This window comes from Delphinapterus leucas, chromosome 15, assembly GCF_059928025.1.
Source record: "Delphinapterus leucas isolate spDelLeu-1000000601 "Yukka" chromosome 15, BTC_Dleu_Yukka2, whole genome shotgun sequence".
NCBI lineage: Eukaryota > Metazoa > Chordata > Mammalia > Artiodactyla > Monodontidae > Delphinapterus > Delphinapterus leucas.
Window position 1 is genome coordinate 12,567,668 of NC_143143.1, and position 22,874 is coordinate 12,590,541.

Below are 22,874 nucleotides of genomic sequence, written 5' to 3' on the forward strand. Positions count from 1 at the left end.
GGACTTACCCAAAGAAACCTGATGAGGGAGTGGTCAGAGGGGTAAATGCTATAAAAGAGGCTTTAAGGAGGATTAGAAATGAGGGGAAACCCTTGCATTTGATCTTGACTCTTAATAACCAGTAGAACTGCATTCAGAGATGTGGCATTTGTAAGGGTCCCTTGCAACTCACCTGTTCAATGCCCTTTGTGATACCATGGTCACTTAACTGATTAAGGCATGAAAGAGTGCTTTATTGAAGATAGTATTATAGGGGGAGCTTTTATTTTGAGAGAGAGAGAGAGGGAGAAACATCCGTCTATAATGTTTCCTCTTAAAAGAGGTGGGTATGGGAGAAAAAAAAAGGTCTTTGCAAAGAAGACACATGCAGGACAGATTCTAGACTTCTCTTTTTTTGTTGTAGGTCAGAGCCCAGACTGTGTAAATGATGGAGCAAAATATAAGTAGCAATGCAAAGAATCTTAGTAGAAACTTTCTTAGTATCTAATAAAGAGATCAAGGACCAGTATCAAGTTAAATATATGTTATTCATTTTCATGAAAAGATTCAGATTTTATTTGCCTTTTATCTTTTCACTTGATCAAACACTAATATATTAGAAATACTCTGTGGGCATTTGGAAAAGTTGCAGGTGATTGTTGGCATGAGCCACCCTTCTTTTCTGAACTTACTCTTGGACAGGAGGTAGACCTGTGCACAGTACAGACATTTGTGGGCAGTTGTTTGTTTTTTTTTTCTGTTATCTTCAAGCAAGAATCCAAGATTGTTATATTTGACATTAAACTAGGTGGATCTTACCAAGCACAACACTATAACCTCTCAGTCCAAATGTTTGTACATCATACTAGTATTATGTATCTTGTGGCAGATTTTTTTTTAATGAGGATTCATTTTGAAAAGCATTGACATTTATATACCAGCTGACACCTATTCATGTTCATGATTTAATTTGAAAGTAAGATTCTCATGAAAGGAAACCTCAGGAATTTCCTAGGAAATACTAAAACTCCATCCCAGAGGTGTTGTTGTTATTGTTTTAGGAGTTTATGGGCTACTCTGATTCCTTATCAATTAGACAAAAGAGGAATGTGACCTGTCAGCAGTCACCTTTTCTACTTTCCTACCTCATACTGATAAGTAATCAGGTTCATCTTTGGAAGGAAGATTCTTAAGTGCTCTGGTCTCCAGCAGTTCCGGTGAAATTTGTTAAAACTCAGCTTTATTTCATTGGAATTTGCTTTATTTCTGTCTTGTTAATTATATTTACAATAAAGCCTTTTATTTTAGATATTGGGATTTTGCACACCTTTGAGTAGGCCCCTTCCTTCTGTCCCCGTGCCTCTCTAATAAGCCCGGAAGATCAAATCGAGACCATGAGATTCTGAAATGGGAGAGCTTCTGCCTTTTGCAGCTTATTTGATAGGAATAAAAATGACTGATGGCTCTCTCTCCTGGACCCTTTTGTTCAATTCAGCTATGATTATGGAGCCTATTAGCTGCAGTTACAACCTATTTAAGAGCAGTGCTTACCAGTAATGGGGGCCAAATGATTTTGGAAAGTTCAGATGTACTGGACTCCCTGCAGAAATGAATTCAGCACTGAACATATTGATGCAGAACCTGAAGGAGGCTGATCCGGTGGGACTAAGAGAATTGTGAGCTCTGCAAGAAATGAGTGGGTAGTAGAATTAGAGATCAGATAGGTGTTCGGCTCAAGGGCAGTCTCAACTCTGAAGTTCATCACAGCAATTTAATCAGGCTCAAATGAGTGTTGTCCAGAAAAGAATCAGCCTTGTGTGTGACAGGAAATAGAGTGTATTTAAGAGTCTTTTGTTTCTAGTAATTCCATGTGCCAAGGCTTCCGAGGTATACACCAAGATGAGGGAACTGCTACATTTGATAGGTGATGGCGCTTCAGTTTACCTTGGCTCAGAAAATGAAATCTGGAAAAGATTTACACAAGGTCATGGTCTTGTCCAGGAGGAGCACATTGCCACTTGAAAAGTTCCAGCTTTTAAGATGTTCACAGATTAAACAGGCCAGGGACCACCTTTGCCGGAGCCATCTGTTGCCCCCTTCCTGGTATGAAATTATTTTTACATAAAATGTTTGTGTACCTTCAGGGAGAGCTGTATAGCATAGCGGAAAGGAACTTGAGCTTTGGAGGGAGGCACACTTGGGTGTGAATCCCAGTTCTTCCACTTGCTGTGTGACCTTGAGCAAGTTACATCAACTGTCAGACCCAGAGTTCCTTTACCTATGAAATGAGAACGATAACTCCCACTTCACAAGATTATGGTGAGAAGTAAATTAAATGAAGCAATATATGTTAATTGCTTATCCCAGAATCTGCACATAATACGTGCTTGATAAGTGGTAGTTACTTGATGCTTTAAGACTCTCATCATCTTGTTCCTCCCTCATTTCTCTCTTACGTACGCTCTTCGTGAGCCAGAGCGATCACTGTTTTAGGCATCATTGAAGTATAAACCTTTTAGAGGATCTGCGGATTCAGAACTGTGGAAAGAGAGCAGACTACAAACATCTGGAGGCTTGGGCAGCTGATTGTCAAGAGACCAAAGAAAAACACACCCTCCCCCCACCACACACACCAACATCGTGGCGGTAGTTAAATTGACACATAATTAGCCGAGAAACATTTTGAGAGCCATGTTATGGTTTTATACATATGACAAGAAGAATCCGTTTTTCTTCTGTGTTACTCACCAGGCTCTTAAGTTTGTTTACTAGGTAACGTATAAGTATTTTTGTCTGAATAATAAAATTTGAAAAGAATATAGTAAATATACTAGGAGTTTTCTTCTCCACTTCAGGGATCTGTCAGAGTGTCTCTGTGTCTCTATATTCTTATCTGTATCCTTATCCTTATATCTATATATTTATCTGTGTGTGTGTGTGTAGAGAGGGAGAGAGAATGAATGAGTGAATGAATGAATGAAGAATGAGAACTGAGAGCCAAATTATCGACTTTATTGATGCCTCTGGGAAAACACCCAGTCATTCCTAAAACGAGTGGCACTCGGGTAAAAGCAAGATTGGAGAGGGCTGCCAAGATCCTCTTAAAGTGGAGCCTCCTAACCTTTTGCCCATAATTGATACCATGGGACCCACAGGGACGTGTCTGGGCTGCGGTCCACTAGCCAGCTGCATGGGTCAGGGGCACAGACCGGCCTAATCTGTGCTGCACCTGCAGTCCAGAGAGATACATATCTAGAGAAAGGACTGCTTGTCATAGAGGGATCGCACCCACTCTACAATTGGCCCAGTCACGGTCCCCCTCTGACTATCCTTGGGGAAGAGTAAAAGAGACTGTAAGCGCTGGAGGAAGTTTTCTTCTCCGGGGTTAAGGTGAGAGGGTGAAAAGAGGTCCATAGAAAAGACATTCCATAGAATAGACAGTGGCCAACAGTTTGAAAACCTGCAAGATATAAGTAAGATAATAATTGTGAATTCCTGCCTTCAAACATTTGTTGACATACAGAGAAGAAAAATATTTGTGATCTATTTTGGATGTTAAAATCTACCCTGCATTTTCTATCACAGTTACCTAATGTGGTTATTTTGCTTTAATAAATTACTATTTGTTTAGTACTTTGAAGATTCAGAGTAACATATCAGAACATGTACATGTCCTATTAATAAACAAATCATATGAGTCAAGTGGTTAAAGGCTATTGTTCTGCCACTGGTACAGAGGAACCATTAAAGGGTAAAGACTGTTACTTAAGGTTTGGGTTTCACTGAGGAAGCCAGTGCTACTGTCTATTTACTGCTCTCTCATCAACCCCCCTCCCCTGCAAAAAACACCCAACAACAACAAATAGAACACAAAAAGGTAGGTACATCAAAGAGCCTAACAAAGTGTTGGTATTTCAGATATGTAGGTAGAAAATTAAATTAAGCTTAAATGGTAATTTTGAGTTCGTGGAACAGTGCTCATCGATGACTCTGTGTGTGTGTGTGAGAGAGAGAGAGAGAGATTGATCGATCGATTGATCGATTGATTGATATAGCGTTCCCATGGCACCTTGTGGGGCTTGCCTTGTTTCAGAAAGTGGGCTTCAGTACCAAAAGAGGATTGTAGAATCATAGAATTTTAGACCTGAGGGGGGAAAACACTTAGAAATCACCCAGTTTCACAAAAGGTGTTTAATTTCCTCATAGACTTTGGACTGTGACTTCGTCTTTATGAATCTACGAAGAGAGAGCATCAGTAAATATTATTCTGAGGGTGCAAGAGCAAAGCTGCCACACTTGCCATGTTTAGCTGGTTGAAGTAATGAACCCTTATGAGGAAGGATTTTGTGGAGAAGGAAAGTAGGCAGAGAAGGATAAAAATATGGAGAATTACTTCCTCTTCACGGAATGACTCCATTTTGATGTATATCAGCTTTCGGTATTCCCATAGATATTTTACTGGAATTGCTAGCTCTTTAAACATTTATGCTATTAAAAAATCAGACCAATTGTTGACATCAACATAACATAGCAGCTACTGTATAGACAGAATATGAATTTTTTATGCTATTGATGAGAAGTTTATGTCATTTATGTACTGTAGTAAGGGTAGAAGATGGATTTCGAATCCTGAAAAAGCTACTCTTGATACCATTCAGAATATTAGCTGTGCTTTGAATCAAAATATTAAGATGGCTGTATTGTCAGTGTGTGTTTCTGTGCAAAATGGCTTATCTATGGGTGGGATGGGAGAAATTACTCCACCTGGAGAAAGTAGTAATGGTTTTCTTTTGTTTATGTTTCGTTTTGTGAAAAGAAGGATTGATAGCACTTAATATTTGATTTATCTGTCCTTTCCTTCACCATCAAAGGAATTAACTGTTGTGGTGATAAAACCATATTTCATGTCATTGAAGGTGCCATCGGGGCAAGATGCAACATTATTTTATGTACCACTAAGAACATGCATTAACAATTAAACTGACATGCCATCGATTTTAAGATGCATTTCAATTTTAGAGATGTTGAAATGTGTAAATAGGGTATCTTAGAATCAATGAAATGGCATATGCTATTCTCTTGTGGTATATTTGTCTATGTATACAAAATATACTTGCATTTGCTTATATTCTGTAGTATTTTGAATCATTTTTACTGAGTTAGGTTTTATTTATCCTTTAAATTTGCTGTTAACATTTGTTCGATACAATTAATTTAATATGGCATGAATTTGGAATCTTTACTTAAAAGAATCATTTGGACCTTCGTTTCTCAGGCTTTCAAAACGGAAAGAAAAGGGTCAGGTGCAAGGAGGCAGATGGACATTAAAGTAAGAGCATTTCTTTTCAGAAAAAAAAATTTTTGAAAGAACAACAGAGTGAAAAAGGAAGGTAGAAGTGAGTGATCTTAAATAGGAGCCACAGACTGCTATCGTACTTTTCTAAGGGAAAAGATCTTTGCCAGTGTATCAAAATCCAGTCGTTTATGTGATTGCATATTTATAGTGCTCGGATGGTGTCTCTCAAGAGTGAATACTCCTGAAACCAGATGACTGTAGTTAATAATAATGTATACTGGAAGTTTACTACCAGTATATTTCAGGTGTGTTCACTACACACATAGACACACACACACACACAGACAGAAACACACACACAAAATGATAACTATGTGAGAAGGATGTGGTAATGAGCTTGACTGTAGCAGCAATTATTTCACTGTGTATATGTCTATCAAAGTATGTTGTACACCTGAAATATATACAATTTTATTAAAAAGTAAAATCAATAAAATTTACTATATACTCATTACAAGACAAAAACAACTCACAATACATATAGCAATAATGCATGTCATATATTAAGTGCTCAGTAAATCATGGACATTTTTCCACATCAGTACATTTCTCCATAATAATTTTTGGATACTGCTTAGTATACCACTTTATGATAAAACATAATTTTTAACCATTTCCTTATTTTTGAACATTTGAATTATTTGCAGTTTTTCAGTTTAACCACATGGTTGTCATGAATATCCTTGTACTTGCCTTTTGTCACATTTATCCAGTGATCATTTTAGGATCAATTCCTAGGAGCTCAAATGCTGGAGCAAAGGCTGTACATGTTATAATAGCATTACATATGCTGCAAAGGGACCATTTCCTCACATGTTCACCAATACAGGATATCAACAGTCTCCACTCCTCCATCTTTGCCAGCTTGATTGATTGAAAAAAATCCCTTTTTGCTTTTATTTGCATTTTAAAAATTATAGTTGACGTTGATGAACACCTTTTCACATGTTTTAGCCTCTTCAGAGTGGTTCTTGGTAAGAGAAAGAATGAAAGGTCAGGAAAAGAGCAGAAGGTCTTAAGGGACTTTACAGTTTCGCAAAATGCTCCCGGTTTTTGAAGAAACTTTCCCAAGTTCCGTAAAGTCAATGAAACTGATAAATAATAATGGTGATGTGCCGATTAGATATGGCTCACTCACCATCCAGAGCTAGAAAGGAAAACTCACTGCATCAGAAAGCCCAGGGGAATTCAACAGGCTCAGGCTTGTTTGGGAAACCTGGAGAACTACAAAGAAAAACTGTCGACTCCTACCTGCTTTCTGTGATGCAAGGATTTGAAGGAGAGGGCAAAAGAGGGCTCCTTGCCTCTGAGTGTGACACATTTCTTTAGTGTTGTTTCCCTTCGGTTGAATTGAAATGTTGTCTTCTTCATTGCTTGCCTTTATGGGTACAGATAAGCAGATACTGTGATTTGGCGGGAGTTAACAATAAAATTGCATAGTATGAGCCATGCTGTTTTTTTTTTAAGTGGGCAAGTAGGATGATTTCTCTATAAACCTCTGCTGTTAGAAGCTCTTACATTTCAGTCAACATGAGAATTATATTTGGAATAAATTAGTAAATTCCCATCCAGATTGACTATACCATGCAATCGTCAGGAACCATAATGACTGTGTAGTTACACAGTATTTCTCCCACTTAGTAATTGCAAAACACGCTGGCTCTGAGAACCCCTCAGGAACTGTCCTTCCTGGCCCGGCGTCCGTGCCACCTCCTCTGTTGGTCAGTATTTTATTGTACAGCGGAAGCCCGTTTGTTTTTGGAGTCAGACCAGATGTAAAGTGTACTCGTAAGTCTGCCATTTACCAAAGTATTCTCATCTGTGGAAGTCAGGAGCAACCTAATTGTTGAGACAATTTATTTAATGAGGTAAACCACACAAAAACACTTAAGCAGAAAGCACCAGTCTTGGCACATTTTTGTGTTGCCTTCCTCATTTATCTTTGAAATCTTCAACCGCGTCCATGTAGTGATATCTTCTTTGAAATTCCTTAAGAGTCTTGATCTGGATCACACATTGACATTTATTTGACATCTAATATTGACAGTTATCTCTTGACATGTGTGTACTTCTTGTATCCAAACTGTCTTCCATTAGCACAGATATTCATCCGTCAAATATTTAATTAGCCCCTTTTGTGTGTTAGCCCCAGAATAAGATGCTGGAGTAAGTTGGTGAACAACAGATGTGGTTACTATCCTCATAGAGCTTACATCCCAGTGGGGGAGATCTATATGAAACAACCTTGAATTAGTAAATGAAAATTGTGGTGATCACTGTGAATGATGCTATAAGGAACTATTCGGACCAGCTCAGGGATGACATTTGAGCTGATGTCTGTGGATGAGTAGGAGTTGGCCAGGAAAAGGCAAGGATGATCAGTCTTAGGGCAGCAGAAACAGCATGTTCGAAGACTGAAACAGCAAAGAACCTGTTTTAGTCATGCAATAGTGAGCAGGAAGTCCTGGGAGACTGGAGCATAGGAAGCCGGCCTTCTCAGAGGGCATTGCAGAGTGAAGGGAGTTAAGGCTGGAACCAGGTGTAGAAATCTGGTCTCTTTGGCCCAGGAGCAATAGGAAGATATTAGAGGGTTGAAGGCTTACCTGTGGAAGACTTATCAGTAAAATAGATAAATGGATAAATTTGAAGTGGATCTAGCTGTAGCTTAATTTAGAGTTTTGAGTATAGAGATCTGCCCTTGCAGAGTCTTTAGGAAAAACAACAATGACAACACTGCCAAATATTTTCAAGTATTTCTTCAACTCAAATACTATGATGATGGGTATAGTATGAGGAATTTTATTTTCCAAACAACTTAAATTTAAAGATATATTTCTGAGGAAAAATAAAAGGGAATACTAGCGAAGTTTTTAGGACTTTTAAAACACTGTGTTTAAAGAGAAAATGATACTTGTCTTTAAAATGTATTAAAATGCTTAAAGTATGCTACTGAATATAGATGAAGAGTAGCAGGTCCAAAAGTAATATTCTTTAGGAGAGGAGAGAAGATTGTTTCCAAAATCTTTTTGTTAGTCCTATAATTCTGTGAGCCTGGATTCAAATCGGGTCATCTTCTGAGTGATTGAATAAAGGCTAGAACCCTGGTCTCCTAACTCCGCATCCACATACATAATGCTTATGTACTTTAGTTCATTTATTTTTGCCACAGGATACTTGTGTACTTAGGCAGGATCCAACTTTTCTTAGAGTTTTAGTAGGGGATACCATAGGTCCAGCCTCAGCATCTTACAAGAAGGTAAAAGCCAAAGTTGGACGCAGGAGCTGCCTAATTATTGATTTCTCTGAACAGAGTTTTGGACATGGGGAGCTCTCTCTAAGGCAGTATAATAGAAACTCCCAGCATCACTTTATTCCTTGATAAGAATCAGGATCTTTACGTTAATCTTCAGATTCAAAATACCAGATGACTAAGTACTCCTTTTACCAGGTGGAAACTTCCCTTGATTTACTGTTAACCTTGTCTGCCTTGATTTTTTTTTTTTTTCTTCATTACAGCTCTGCATATTGTTGCCTTTCTGTTTTTGCTCCTCATGAGACCTGCTGGCTGGCTGTACCTCTTCAGCTGCGGTGGGTTCCACGGCTAGGTTCAAAACTTAGGGAAATGTTGGGCACAGGAAAGAGTCCTGTGATGGGTCCTGCTGCCCTTCCCCCTCATTTTCCTATGGTACCACACTGGAGTTACAGAGAAGAGTGACCTGTGGCCCTTGGCCACAGAGGCTCATAATAGGATAAATTATTTATTTGCAATGTCCTTCCATATCTTTACATGTTTTAGGAATGTTAGAAATACAGTGTTTCCTGTGAAATGCCAACTAGAAAAAATCCAGCTAACTTGGATATGATTGAATTGATTAGCAAATTACTGGGACTACTGAAATTAAATAAGGATGTAGTTCTTCCCACCAGTTATAGTGTTTTGATGACCACATTTTTCTTTTTATCTACCCAGATATTAAAATTAAAACTCTTAAAGTAAAATTAACTTCTCACCCACAAAGAGGTAGGGAGAAGGACAGTAACCTCTATGTTTAATTTAATTTTTAATGTGCATTTGTTGTGTATATTTTTGCATAAAATCACTGCTAGTTTTTGTCCGGACAGGTGTATGAAGTGAGACTCTGATATTGAGGATGGAGAAGGATAGGGAACCACCAAGCAATGACTTTAATATTTTGTCTCGAAAAACAAACCAAAAAACCTCACTTTTTTTGGTCTGATCAAAAATTTTTATGTAATGAGGATTTAAAAACTCTCCCTACAGAAATCATAGTGATAACGGCCATATTTCAGCTCTTAGATATTCCCAATGGTGCTTTGATCTTAGATATTCCCAAAGGTGTTGATTTGGTTCTGTCTAGAGCTGAAGGAGGGGAGTTCCTGCTTGTCAGCTGAAGAGTAAAATAAGCCTTTAAAGATGAGATACAGGGGAAAAAAATTAAACTCAAAGCATCTTCAAAGTGGCAGAAGGGCACAGTTTTTGCCATCTTTATTATAAGACCCTTAGTAAAGGTGTCCTCTTTGTTAACAATTTAATACTTGAAATCCTCAGATTAGATTTCAGACTGCATGAATGCAGTCTGAGCATTTTTTTTCTTCTTCCTGACTTTTATCTAGTGCTATGGGCTGCCTGTATTTCTGAGCCTTCAGACTTATTTTCTCTGGATTACTAACCTCTAATTGGAGATTTATTAGGTGCTCTTAGGTGAGCAGAGAGGAAGGCCAAAGGAGAAGGAAAATGGTGAAGCAGGAAGAAACTGAAAGAAGACAGCAGAGGGAGGAACAGGGGAGGATGGAGATAAAGAGTGATAAATGAAGACAAATGAAGAGCAGTGAGATAGGGAGGCCTGAAGGGGAGTCACATACTGAAACCGAGCTAGTGAGAATACATGTAAAACAGGGTCTGGTGGAAGATCTCCAGCAAAAGTGATGTAAATCAGTGATGAGTAAATTAATAGGGCAGTTGTGCAAATGGGACTCACTCACTTAAACTAAGCGTAATACATCTTTGATGACTTAGAGGTAGTGCAACCCATAGGCTATACCTTTTAATCTGCTTGGGACCCAGTAGACAATATTGTCACTTCAAGGGTAAAAAGGCAGAGGATCAGAACATTGGGTGTGTCTCTATTTTTAAACTGTTAATAAGACATTCTTTTTTGTTTCTTTCATGATTTTTTAAAAATTTTTATTTATTTTTAGCTGTGTTGGGTCTTCATTGCTGTGCACGGGCTTTCTCTAGTTGGTGGCGAGTGGGTGCTACTCTTCATTGCGGTGCGCAGGGCTTGTCATTGCAGTGCCTTCTCTTGTTGCGGAGCATGGGCTCTAGGCGCACAGGCTCTAAGGTGCTCATGCTCAGTAGTTGTGGCTCACAGGCTCTAGAACACAGGCTCAGTAGTTGTGGTGCACAGGCTTAGTTGCTCGGCGGCATGTGGGATCTTCCCGGACCAGGGATTGAACCCGTGTCCCTTGCATTGGCATGCAGATTCTTAACCACTGTACCACCAAGGAAGTCCCAATAAGACAGATTCTGAGCAATGTGAAAATTGACCAGACTCAGAAGCTTAGTTTGTAATATATGGATTCAAAAGGAACTTCATGTATTCCAGACTTCTTTCCACAAATCCAAAATATTTCTTTAAGAAGTGTTTTAAAATCCTCATTTGAATAGGTTAACATGTGCAATTGCCTTAAATTGAAGTGAAAGGAAAATGAGTCACTGCATGTATGATCAAGGGAAGAGCTGAGTGTTAAGTGGGTGTGATCACATAAGAATGCAGTGCTGTAGTTGAAAGTATTCTGAGACCAGAGAAGAAAATTCTGATCCATGTGCCGCCTCTTCTTTCATTCATGCATGCATTCAGTCACTCACTCAATAGATGTTTCATGACCACCTGCTTTATAGGAGGTACTGAGGAAAGTCATTGTAGGGGCTGCTGCTTCTACCTGAAACAGAAACATTGGAATTTCATCCTTTGAGCCCTCTTGTCCATATTATTGTTATTGAGGAAGAAAAAGAGTTAACACTGGGAATGGAGAGAAGTCTTAGGACTTTCAGTATTCTAAGACTACTGTTCTTTTTTTAATTCAGAAAATGGTAGCTTGGAAAAGTCAAGTGTCTTGGCCAAAGTCCAGAGTTAGTTGGAGTGTTGAGGACTATGGGATTGTCGACTTCCCTTCTACGTTACTATTAGAATTTCTTCCCACTTTTTATCTTCATGAAGGGGATTAGAGATACAGTTTTTAACCTATAGGGGTTAGGAGTGGGACTAATGGCAATTAGATGGCAGTAAGTATGTAAACCCTTCTATTATTGGAAAAGCAAATGAATAAATACCCTCTCTTCTCCAGTCAATCCTGGGCCTGAATGTAGGAAAATACTTAATTTAATAAAAGAGGATGGATTTTTGTATGTGATATCATACTATGCTCATAAATTTCTCTCACTGATGAGGAAAATGACATTATTCCAAGTTTTGCACCATCTAACAAAGGAGCTAAACAAAGCCAAAATTCCAGGGAGTCGTGGAAGCCAGTAATTTGTGAAAAACCTTACATGTGAGGAGTTATCGTGTAGAACATCCAAACAAGTTGATAACAAGAGGTTTCTCAAAACATGTTTTAGTGGTGAACAGGTGCTAATTTAAAAATTCTCTGTTATAAATGATCATAAGTTTATGTTTTCCTGTGTGAAGGAGAAAATAATTTCCGAAGTCATCAAAAACAAATTACCAATGATGTTAAAATTTTTTGTACAGATAGTTTAATATGAGAGGGCACTCAACATGCTTTGGAATCAGCTTGGATTTTCATGTTTCCATTCCAGAGATCAAAGAAGACAACATGTCTTTAGGAATATGTCTTAAATCTGGAAGTGATACGTAGATGGTTGTCAGCAACCTTATTATTTGTGTCAATAATAAGCAGAATTTGAGACTTCCCTGGTGGTCCAGTGGCTGAGACTTCGCACTCCCAATGCAGGGGGCCCGGGTTCGATCCCTGGTCAGGGAACTAGATACCACATGCCGCAACTAAAAGATCCCGCGTGCCGCAACTGAAGATCCTGCACGAGGCAACGAAGATCCCGCCTGCCGCAACCAAATAAAATAAAGAAAGAAATATTTTTTAGAATAATAAGCAGAATTTCTTTTCTGTTCTCAAATTGCTTAGAAGATTCTAATCCTTTTCCTTTCTACGTTAAGTTTGGTTTGGCCACTCACATTTAACTTCTAATACTTTGTATGATATAGATTCTACTGACCACTGTTAAACTCAAATGAGAAATTAAATACTTCCCTCCTCATTTATAGTATGATTTAGTTTAACCTTCCTTTTCCCCTCTTTTCTCTACTCCTCACATCCCAATTCAGGTATCAGATCCTTTGACAATTATTAACCTGCCCTTTTGGGATTGTTTGGCGTTAAGCTATGACTGTAGCATTTCTTCTAATAAATTAGATTCTTAAAAGAATGCTGCCTGCCAAGAAGCAAAGTCAATACATAGTGTGTATATTTTCAATGCGTTGCTATAAAAATCTCCTTAACCAAACATAATAGGCAGTTAAAATAAATTTGAAATAACTGTGTCACCTCTAGGTTTTAAAATTATTAAGCTGAAGACAGGTGGTCTAAGTTTGCTCTGTTTCCATTTTCCTTATTCACATGCCATGATACTTGCTCTATGAAATCACATATATGCCTTATATCTGTAGCTTATGTATTTATATGCCTAAATATACATTTTTCTAGTGAAATATGATTCAAAATTGAGTTTTCTTTTACAGTTGGAAATTAGTTTTACAACAATCGAACTTCTGTCATCTTTGTCAGTCAGCACTCTAATTTGCCATAAAGAGCAAAAATGTACTTGACATGACCCTTTGTCATACCTATGTTTGAACTGAACATGTTATGTGAACAAATTGGAGAATTGTATGAAGAAGTAAATATATTTCTATTTACTATTATTTTTACCTCATAGCTTTCAAAAAGGCATTTGGAGTGATTGGAAAGTTTAATAAAATAGAAATGAAAATTAAGTACTAGATGGGAGAAGTGAGAAAACAACTTTGCAAATTATGTATGTTCATGTAATTGCTGAAATTGTTTATAAAATTGACTGAGGTTCCTGGCAGCCAAGACAATGAAACAGTGTGATAATTCCTCTTTTCAGAAAAGAAAACTAGCTCCTTATTTTGATGTTGGGAGTAGGATGAGGGGAAGCAATGTATTTTTGCCTAGTTCTAAACTCTTAGAAAAATGTGTCACATGGGTTTTAGGGGGGTGATTGAAGGATATACTTGACATTGTCCTCAGTTACAGATTCCTGAAAAATTCAGACATGGAATTCATTATTTTAGTTCTGACCTTTGATGAAAGTTCAAGGCAATACGTTGAAACTGAAGTAAGTAAAGGTGTTCCTCAGGTGAATATGGTTCATTGTAATCAGTAACTTTCTAAGGGTGTTCGTATTCCATCCCACTGATCAAGAATAGATTAGTGGGCTTCCCTGGTGGTGCAGTGGTTGGGAGTCCGCCTGCCGATGCAGCGGACACGGGTTCGTGCCCCGGTCCGGGAAGATCCCACATGCCGCGGAGCAGCTGGGCCCGTGAGCCATGGCCGCGGGGCCTGCGCGTCCGGAGCCTGTGCTCCGCAAAGGGAGAGGCCACGACAGTGAGAGGCCCGCGTACCGCAGAGAAAAAGAAAAAAAAAAAAAGAATAGATTAGTAAGCTTGAAAAATAAGAGGAACTGATACGAGAGATTTTTTAATAAATATTAAGGAGCCTGGTGAACTTTCTGGTTTAGATGGAAACCACTCTATTCTCCCAGGCCAAGAAGTATAAACAAAACTGTTATTTACACTTTGAAGGTGTTGCTTCAGGGTGTTGCCATTATTTGTGGTGTCAGGTTTTTCAACCTCATCAGGATTTAACACTGATTATTTATTTATTTGTTTGTTTTTACTGATTTAAATTATCTGTACTTTTTAAAAGTTTCTGCTGACTCACAGAATTGATTTTGTGGACCTACTGGTAGTCTTTAGTTACCCCAAAAGTTAATCTTTACTACTTTAACAAATATTTATTGACCGTTCCCCTTATGCCAGGCATTGTGCTAGATTTGGGGAGTATAGCAGTCAGGTTGTCCTTGCCTTCGTGGAGTCGCTAGTCAAGTACAGGTTCCCCTGCTATCTGAAAGTAGAGCGTTCCTGTGAAACCTTTCCTAAGCCCAAATGGCACAAAGAAGTAATTACCTTAGGACACATCTTCCTAACAGATGCACAAAATAAGTTGAGATAAAGCACACATGCTCAGAGACACAGTTGAAAGCTATGGAGGCTGGATGCTGAAATGCTGAGTGTGGTTCCCTGGGAAGGAGCTTGGCGGGGCCACTCTTGTTGCTCCAGTGCACGCTGCCTCTATAACGGGTCACTGCACAACAAACCCTGAAGGCTATTTTTGCTTTTCACCTTTTTTCGTAAAAGTGCAAAATCCTCTTTGGATGTCTTTCTGTTAGCAAAAACAGGTAGTGACGTGGGTCTTTTGTAAAAGTGAAGTGACGTAAAGCAAACTTTCGAAAAGTGGAGGATACCTGTACTTTGGCTCTTAAATCTCTTGTTCATGTCATGGAACATATAATGGTCATTTTACCTGCACAGACTTTCCTTACCATAAGTCTTCATCACCTGCCCTGTTTTCCCACCAAAACGCCTATGTGAAAGTATGGTCATACTCAACATCACTCACCAGCGGGACTTCAGATCTTAGAGTTTCTTAACGATTCTGTAAAAGCATGAGTATGTTTCAGGGGTCAGAAATGATTAAAGTGTTTCAGGAAGCACACCATCAGCCCCAATATCCTAGACATGCCACCCATTCAGCAAGCAAGATATTTTTCTTTCCTTTACGGTTATACATTTCATAAAGGGGAATAGAGTGCTAGTGTGAACTTCCAAATGAAGAATGAAATATGTGATTGGGATGTAGACTATAGTGAGCTTTGTGAAAGAGTACTAGCAAGTGAGACATTAATTCTTCCAATTACTTCCGTTTTTCTTTAGTTCTGGTTGTGAGATGGTTACCTTCTAGTTAGAGAAGGAATTTTAAAATGCTCTGTGAGTAGATGGTCTTTTAAATTGGTCTCTTTATGTTCTGATGCAACTAAATCGAAATGGTGCCCCTCTGAGTGAGGAGAACCCTTATTAACTCATGCAGCTTTCCATTAATAGTATAAATACACCACTGTTGTGAAGCACTTTATGGGTCACAAAGCACTGTCACAGACATGTTATCTTCGTTTTGCAAACGCCATTGTGCGTGTTATTCTCTCTCTACTCTGCTTAGCAAGTACCTCCTTATCCTTCAAGAGTTCACACCAACTCTGCAAAGGCCTCTTGAGAGCCCTCTGAGCAAGTAGATGGTCTCTTCCCTATTCTTGCCTAATCTTTCGTGCTTGCCTCTTCACAGCACTGATCTCATCCATGTAGTCATTACTTGTTCACATCGGTATCTCTCCCTGTAGACTGTGAGCCTCTCAAGGGGAAGGAAGCTGTGTGCTCTTCATTTCATTTCCCAGTGCTTCTGTAAGTGAATATGCGGGGTGCTCTGTAAACAGTGCTGGAATGAATATTGTGTGATGTAGCGGTTAGGAGAGCTTAGCCACTGCCCTTAGGCAGTGTTTAGTAAGTAGTAGCTCAGAGTAAAACTTAGATCTCCTAACTCCCATTTTTATCCCTTTATTTGGTTTTTCAGTTAGTTGGGAAAAGCTTGCTCATCTGAAGATAAGCCATCTACCATCTTATTCATATTATCCTACAGAGATGTTCCGTGGTAAATATGGAAGATAAAGGACAGTGCTTTTTTGGTCAGAATGAAGACATTTCATTTCCATCACCGTGTGAAATTACCAATTGGCATTAAGAGGGGTTCGGACAAATACGTGAATGTCAGAGCCATTTCTTTCGCCCTGAATATCTTTTCTCCCCAGTTCCGCTTGGCACATTACCTGTCATCCTTGGAAAGTGTGCACTATTGCCCCATCTCAGGGTCGCCATTCCTTCCACATCCTTCTTGCTATCAGAGGATCTGGATAGTGCCCCGTTCCCCCCGCTGCCCTCAGTACACTGTCCTGTTGAAAATCAGGTACATTAATTGTAATGTGCTTTAAAAACACTATTGCCTGTGTAACATTCTACCTGTCTTGGAGTATTTGAATTTGAGTGACCAGTGGATTGAAGCTCTGTATAGTGGAGTGTTAGATGGTGGATGAAGACTGTAAAAGAAAATATTTGAGGGCTGGAAGGCATTCCTGGGCCCCTTAAAACTACCCTGCTGGGGACCATTCCAGCCTGTGATTAACAAACCTTAGTTATTTGCTAGGTAGTCTCCCATGCCACAGCAGGAGATATATATATATATATATATATATATATATATATATGTGAGGCACAATGCAGTGTTTATGTGAGAATAATGTCGATTATTTGAATCTAGGCTGCAGAACCTCCCTGAAAATGGGTTTTATAGTTTTGTGTGACTGCCTTTTCTTTGTGCTTGCATAGAAGGCGTTACGTAGCTGGAAGATGATGGCAATTATAATTTATTATGCTGTAATTGTTACCTAAATGTTTTTGAATAAGCAAAAATCACATCTGTTTAGGAGTAAGTTGCACAGCAAGAGAATTCCCTTTGAAATGAATGCCGTGTCCTCATATTCTGTAACTGTACACATAAAACAACATATTTATTTCCCCACTGAGTCCATTACATTCCCAAGTCAAACTGCATCCTCTCTTCCCTTCCCATATTAAACCCTTTGATTTAATGGAGGTTTTAACTACTGGTTCTTCAGGGAATTTTCAGTAGGCTTTGCACAGATTAGGTTATTGGAAAGTATAGTTATTTGCTTGTAAAGTGGCAGTTCTGTGTCAAAATTGATTTTCTCTGGAGCTGCAACAGTAAAAAGGATAAGCTTCTGCTTTGCATCCAAAATGCCCTGATGTTCCTACCATGATAGTTTTCCCCTTGCTTCTTGCTCAGCAACGTTTGGTTACAGGCTGGTTTGGACAGGTGCATATGGACACATGGAGCCCAGAGGGCTTTGATATCCAGTGGTGATAACAGATAAGGCCTCTTTTCCATTCTGGTTGACACTGGTCTGTGGCAGCCAGGGTTCTGGGCATGGTGATCATAGTGTTTCTTCCCTTCTCCATTAAATAGGAACTGCATAAGCCTGGAATGGTTTTGTTTGTTCCACAGAAATGTAGCAGTTGAAATAATTACCTTGCCGTGCCCAGGCTAACAGGATTTATCTTCCATTATAGATCTTGAAGACCATACGCAAGAGTAGTTTGCTCCTCTAAATTTACTAAGCTACTCACTTAGAAATGATGTCACTGTGTAAAAGAGAACAGTCATAGCTGTGGCATAACCTAGAAAACCTTTGATAGCTAGAAAGATGAAGGGCAAAACGTATTCTCGATTTTTCTGCTCCCTGCTCATAAAGTAGAATTGGAGTATATAAGAATAGCAGGCAGCCTTATTTTTGTGTGTGTGTCCTCATTGCAAGTTAGGGGTCCTTTAAGATGGGCTTTAATCACTGAGCTTATGTGCTTTCATAGAGCATATATCCATCTATCTGGTAGCCTCCAAGACGTATCTTGCTCTGGTCAGAGTCAGCCTAGTGACCAAGATGTGTCAGTCTGTTCTTCCTCAGACCTGGTGGAGGCCACATCTTTGAGTATCACTTGGGGGATATTGTCCTGTCTGTTTTGTTCTAGAATGCTGACTCCTACTCCTCACTTTTTATAAAAAGATCTTAGCTCTGTCTCAGGTCAGATGCCCTTGATAGATTTTGCTTTTTTTTTTGTTGTGTCTTGGGCTTGGAGCTCCAATTGGCAACCTGAATACCTTTGCAAGCTTCATATTTCATGCAGTTAAGTCTTCATGCTGTGGCTTTAATCATCAAAACATTACTGGATTGTCTTTGTTTCCAACTCAGCTGTTCCCACTTCAGAGTCTGGCTTTCACTACCTGCTAATAGGCAGTAACCCCAGTTCATCTTCGTGAAATCTGAGGTTTCCTTAAGGTGCTGGTCTCAGATGTTGATGGACCTGTGAAGGTACAGAACTTTAGGCTTGGGAGGATCAAGAAGAAAACAAACCAGGCTTCCCTATTTATGATTTAAGTTTCATTTTGTGGCCTGATAGCTCATAATACAGATTGTTTTAAAAAAAATTTATTGGAGTCTAGTTGATTTACAATGTTGTGTTAGTTTCTGCTGTACAGCAAAGTGAATCTGTTATACATATACATATATCCACTCTTTTTTTAGATTCTTTTCCCATATAGATCCGTAATGTAGATTATGGAATCAAGAAGCATTGAATCAAGAAGCCTAGAATTTTAGTTTATCTTCGTTAAATCTCTTTCATTATAGTTCATTCACACCATTCCTCTTTTCATCTTTATATCCATCGATCCACATGATAGTTAACATACACTCTTGATAACTTCTAGTGTTTTAAACACTGGGGATAGAAAAAAAGAGTAAGATATGCACCTTTCCTTTGCAAATGACAAAACTAAAGCCCCAAGACCAGAAGCTGTTTGCTGAGTGAGCCATGCAGGTAAGCTGTGGCAGAGTGCAGACCAGAACCCATTTCTAGAAGAATCTTCCCCACATTATTTAAGATCAGCTCTCTTTAGGCCTTTAGGACTCGGGTCTTCAAGCTTCTCAAAGTAGTAGATTTCGACTCATCAAACATTTGTGTTTTGGGAGTATTACGTGGGTGAAGAATTGGAGAAAGCTGATGGAAACAAAATAGCTTTTATTATAGTAAAAGTGAAAAGTATCTATTTTAAAAAATTTTGAAAGACACACAATGTATAATGAAGAAAATTAATGTAACAATCATTCTACTTCTCTTTTTATATTTTCTTTGAGTAGATATAATGGAGAACAGCATTGTCAGCTTGTTTTATATATAGTTTTGTGCCCTGCCGTCTTTGCTTAATGTTACATAATTAGCATTTTCCCACATTATGAGATATTTTTCCAACACATAATAATTAATAACTGTATGTTATTTCAAAGTACAAACTTTATTTAACTATTTTTGTGCATGTTTTTACCTTTTTGTTCTACATTTAGATTTTTCTACTAATTTTGTACCCTTATCACCATACAAACCGTGCTGAGATGAACCTCCTTGTAATAAATAATTATATATATCTGTCATTATTTCCTTGGGATAAATTCCTGTCAGTGCTGTGGCTGCATCAATGGAAATGAACATATTAAGGATATTGACATATATTGCCCTGGGCCTACTTTTAACCCTTCCTTATATCACTCAGAGTCCAAAGCATGGAATCCTTACCCGAATCACCAGAGTATCTAGTATCTTAAGCTTAGGAAAGAGTACTCTTTGGCTAAATATTAGCCACAAAACTGCTTTCCAGCAGAGAAGTCCCCTGCACAGCTAAGCTTCCTAGTGAGGGAGGTTTCAGAGAAAAGATAGCATTTGAGCTAAGTCTTTTTTTTTTTTTTTTTTGCGGTATGCGGGCCTCTCACTGTTGTGGCCTCTCCCGTGGCTCACGGGCCCAGCCGCTCCACAGCATGTGGGATCTTCCCGGACCAGGGCATGAACCCGTGTCCCCTGCATCGGCAGGCGGACTCCCAACCACTGCGCCACCAGGGAAGCCCTGAGCTTGAAGACATTGGAGCTCAAAAAGTTGTGAAAAGGAAATTGAATTTTCCTAGCAGGACAAACAGGGTGTTCAGAGGGAAGACTTTATTAAAACTATACAGAATTTTAGAATTCATCTATTCCGGTGGTTATCAAATATTTTGAGCCTAAGAAATATTTTTTCAATCCTGATCTTGTCTAGCATATCAATACTTCAAACTGATTGATGTGCAGAGTCTCCAGTTAAATCAGAGGGGGATGAGGGAGCTCAGAATTGGGGGTAGAATCTCCTTTTCTCGGCTTCCCTTGAACTTCCTGTGCAGGTTCTGAGATACACCTATAAAATCCAAGGCCCCTTTAAAAAACAAATTTAAAACCAATCATTCCGGTTTGAAGTTGAGGACACTGAGATACAGAGACAGAATGTGACTTCCTCCAGAGTCAGAACTGGTTCCAAAATAAGCAGTCCAGTGCTTTTTCCCTACCCTAAAGGAACTATTCCAGAGCTTTTACCAATACATACTACTGTGCAGATTGAAAGAAATTATTTTTACTTTGTTAGGTTATGTATTGTTGCAAGGTCCCAAGGGATTAATGTATGTATTAACTTCTGTAAGATGTTTCCTCAATCCATATTAACCATGTCTGACTGAGACTCAAAGGATCTATTAAATTATATCCAGGTTCCTATTAAATCACAACACTGGTAGGAATACCTGGGCTCACCTTCTCCTTAACCCAAATTAACACCTGCTCTTAGCGGTCTCAAATCTAAGGCAAGTTCCTAAGGTGAACAAATGACTGAGAAGACAAGAGAGAAGAAATTAAAATAAATGATAGAGTGACCTTCTCACACCACTCATGGTTTCTCAATTAACCAAATGCCAGCCAGCTCCACACTGCTGTTCTTTCAGTAATAGGTTTCATCCTCCCGTTTAATGCCAGCCCACACGAGTGCACACACAGACACACACTTTGCTAATCAGATTGGCAGCAAATAGAATTAAACCATTAAGGCAATTAAGCAATTCTTAGATAACATTTGATCAGTTCAACGAAAATGCAAATTCATGCTTCTTTTAGAGAAAAACGTTGATGAAAAGTCATTTCACGTTCCATGATCTTCATTAGTTTTTTTTCCAAATAAAGATTGCCGTGTTTTAGGCTTAGAACTGCACAGATGGAATGGAATTTTTTCACTTTTTTGTTCTGCTCTGCTCATCCTTTTGTAACACACCAGGTTTATCTGCCTCCACACGTCTTTGGCACATTTAGGTAAACTTACCTCCAGCCTCTTCTTTGTGCCTCAAGGCAAACTTTGTTAATTTTCTCTGACATCTGATGACTCATGTCAAACATGTCCTCAGACTGTATCCTTTCAGCATTCTTAAATGATCGTGGTTGGATAGTCATCTGCTGTAGCTCCTTCCTCTCTGGAGCCCGCGTTTAAGGTCTCTACTCTCTCAAAAGCTTGTGGGGAAGACAGTACTGCTCCCCAAAATAGATGCTTGAAAGTGAGTGTGTGGCCTTTGCATTTTCACTGCTGGGTTTGTGTGAGGCATCACTGAGTGTGCAGTCTGCACTCCCCTGCTGGATTCCACACCCTTAGCGAGAAGATGAGCCAGTTGCAGCCCATGTGTCCTTCACCCCACCGCAGCGCCATTTCTGCTCTAACTCCGGGTTTCCAAACCTGGTGGGTGGTCATCAGCTAAGGAGTTTTAAACATATTTATATTTATATTTTAAGCATATTTATATTTATATTTAAAACAGTGTCTCCAGAGTTTGGCTTAATTAAGGATTGTTTGGTTTTGTTTTTCAATCTTTCTATTTGATTATAGTGATCAGCCAGTCTTTATAAGACTTAAGCCTAGGTGCTATATTGTTGTTGTTTTTTTCCTCCTTAAATTAGAGACCGTAACACACAGTCTGACATATAATCTGTCAATTATACAGAAATCACGTGCATCTGCAAGATGTTATGATTTCCTTGTTTATAAAAAAAATAAGAATCTTACATGTCAGGTTGTTTTATATGCACACACATACAACACAGGTGTAGCATGCTGTATCCTGCATGTATGTAGATGTCTATATGCTTTTGTGTGTTTAAATGTTATTAGAGGCAGGTCAAACATGAGAGGCAGCTGTCGAATAACGTTGTAGCCTAGGACATTATATTTAGTGCATCTCCTCCTTTTCCATATTAAATAAAGTATTACAGCAAACTCTCATCTGGCAGGACACCTGTCCTTGGTGTGCCTGCCTACAGACTTTTGTGAGTGTTAATATAAATAGTAAGGAATAAATGTGAATGCTTCTCAGAGTCTCCCATGCTTTTTCAGCACAGAGCAGCCTTGAATTTTACTAATTTATTCACCACTACATGGGAGTAGGAGAACACATCTTTTGGAGCATTTTTGGATACTGATGAGCTACTATTAAAGCCATCAAGCCAGAGTGCCACCAGTGTCTTAGGGAAGAGTGATGTTTTGGGAAGCAGTTGAGCTCAACATTCCAGGAAATATTTTTCACCTATTTGTTACTGTACATACAGGCTTACATTTTCTCAATTTAGAAAGACTACTAAAGCGTGGACTTCTGGGAAGCAGACACATAATGTTCTCAGCAATACTGTAAAACCTCATTAATTTGCTAAACAAATAAGTGAGATTATAAAGGATATTGCAAAGATTGTAGGGGGAGGTTTAATCGTCTTGTGTTTAACTGGCTCTAAGAGCAACAGCTTTTTAAGTTCTTAAGATTCTGATGGTTGGTCTTCCTTTATTAAATCTGTCCTCTAAGATCTTTTAGCTGTTAGTTAGAATTACA

At 38.8% G+C, this 22,874-nt stretch overlaps 1 protein-coding gene across 5 annotated transcripts in view; it reads left to right on the top strand.

Annotated features, from left to right (window-relative positions):
* The window catches only part of AUTS2 (activator of transcription and developmental regulator AUTS2), a 1,116,140-nt gene that overhangs the window by 643,664 nt on the left and 449,602 nt on the right, over nt 1-22,874 (top strand). The gene's annotated exons all lie outside the window — the stretch shown is intronic.